Here is a 1,854-nt window from a genome sequence, read left to right as displayed (position 1 = left end):
TTGTATTGTATAGAATTTTGACGGTCGCTCACTTCCATCTACTTCGGTTAATCAAAAATTAGTTTTTTTTTTTAATTAATTGATCAATATATGTGGACTGTGCTTCAAGGATTGTTTATCTAGTTGGGAGAAGGTAGAAGGGGTTTAATAAAAAAAGTAAAGAGGGGCTAATTATTTTTTTTTAACAAACTGACACTACAAGATTTATACAATATATAAAACTTATTGAAAGTTGAGTGGGGAGTCTTACCCCCCCTGAGCACAACATCCATCCGCCAATGTGACATACACAACCGCGGGCAACCTATAAGATATAACTCCCGTAAGCTAGCCATAAGAGCCGGCTCCTCCGCAAACCGGTTAAGTCCGGAACTTGTGATGTGGCACCCGCTAATGTCAAGAGATTGAAGTCCCGGGGCAAATCGCCCTATACTAACAAGTACGGAGTCGGATAGAGATTTTTCGCCCCCTTTAAAAGAGAGAATCCGAAGTGATGGGCAGGTGTTTGGTTCCTTGAAGAGTGACTTGGTTAGGATGTTATTAAGCTGCTTACAGTCTTCAATCATGAGAGCCTAAAACGAAAGTATTTTAATAATTACATCTATCACAAAATTATTAAAATATTTTATATGAATAAGAGTAATTGGTTGTCTAGTTTATTATTAAGCCACTGGGTATTACTCGCATTTGTAAATGATCGTAAAATGAGTTGACCCGAACACGAGACGAATTTAAATGGGTCGACACGAAACGAATATATACGGGTTGGGTTAGGGTTGAAGAATCTCACCCCGCCAACCTGACATGATTGACCCAAACTTTAAACGGGTGGGTCGGTTATCAAAAAAAAAACCCGATTGCGACTTACTCTAAGGTAAAGAGTGGGCTTGTGTTTGAATGCGGTGATCAAACGGTTTTCATTTCGCCTTAACCTATTGCAATTGATTTGTACGTCTTCCAATTCCCTTATTACAATGTCTGCCATGTCAATTGTGAGATCTTGTCTCTCATTAATCCTTCTTAACAACTCCAACTTTACATAGTAGTCCTGGAGCTCCATAATTTTCCTGAACTGAGGCATCCCAAGATCCTTGACTGCATGACTCAGTGACAACTCTAGCAATGACGGCGCACTTCGTTTGAACTCTAGTTCCTGTTCCGGTTCCATCTTCACTGCCTGAAACATTATCGGAAAATTAAAATTCATGTATTTCAAGAAACTGTTTTTGAACAATTAAATTTGTCAAGAACGTCGAAATTACAAAACAAATGTTAATTGTGAAGCACTTACCAAGAATTTTATGAACAGTGATCAAGAATCAATTTAGGGTTTCGTATCAGGACGGTGTAAACTGATGATTGATTATTGATTACAGAAACGAAAGTGAAGAGGAATGAATTATAAACTATATATATATATATATATATATATTTCAAACATAACGACTACTACTTGATATAAGCTACTAAATGTTACTATTTGGTCCTCTAAGATTTGAAATTAACAAGAAAAACCCATGGAGTTTCTAATAGTATCATGTAGTTGTAACCGGGTTGAAGGGAGTCCATCATTTACTCTAAACTCTTAAACGAGCATAAAATTCTAGCGTTTCCCCTTTTGTTGGGCTCGGGGATAATGCGTTCATTGTCGGCTAGGACTCATCACGCAAATTGACTAAACACGAGAAATCTTGTTTAAAGAATAAACACATTTGTTCCCTTTTACTTTTGATATATATGGTTTATTGGCTAAAGAGGCGGTTTAATTTCTAAACAAATGTGTCATGCATAAATATTCGGCCTCTAACACCCAAAGCTTTGCTTTAAATATAATCAGTTTTGCCATTCAAGAGA

At 36.8% G+C, this 1,854-nt stretch overlaps 1 long non-coding RNA gene across 1 annotated transcript; it reads right to left on the bottom strand.

The window, feature by feature from the left end:
• Window positions 1-284: 284 nt before the first annotated feature.
• Window positions 285-1,422, bottom strand: LOC143632259 (uncharacterized). The gene is made up of 2 exons (XR_013153494.1): window positions 869-1,422; window positions 285-572 (listed from the first exon to the last, which is right to left on the bottom strand). It is a non-coding gene; the product is annotated as an uncharacterized LOC143632259 (long non-coding RNA).
• Window positions 1,423-1,854: the final 432 nt, after the last annotated feature.

The sequence above is a fragment of the Bidens hawaiensis genome, unplaced genomic scaffold, assembly GCF_021521415.1.
Source record: "Bidens hawaiensis isolate Kalapana, Puna unplaced genomic scaffold, B.hawaiensis_p1.1 tig00006387_1, whole genome shotgun sequence".
Classification (NCBI taxonomy): domain Eukaryota; kingdom Viridiplantae; phylum Streptophyta; class Magnoliopsida; order Asterales; family Asteraceae; genus Bidens; species Bidens hawaiensis.
Note: the sequence above shows the minus strand (reverse complement) of the source record. Positions and strands in the feature narration are given on the sequence as shown.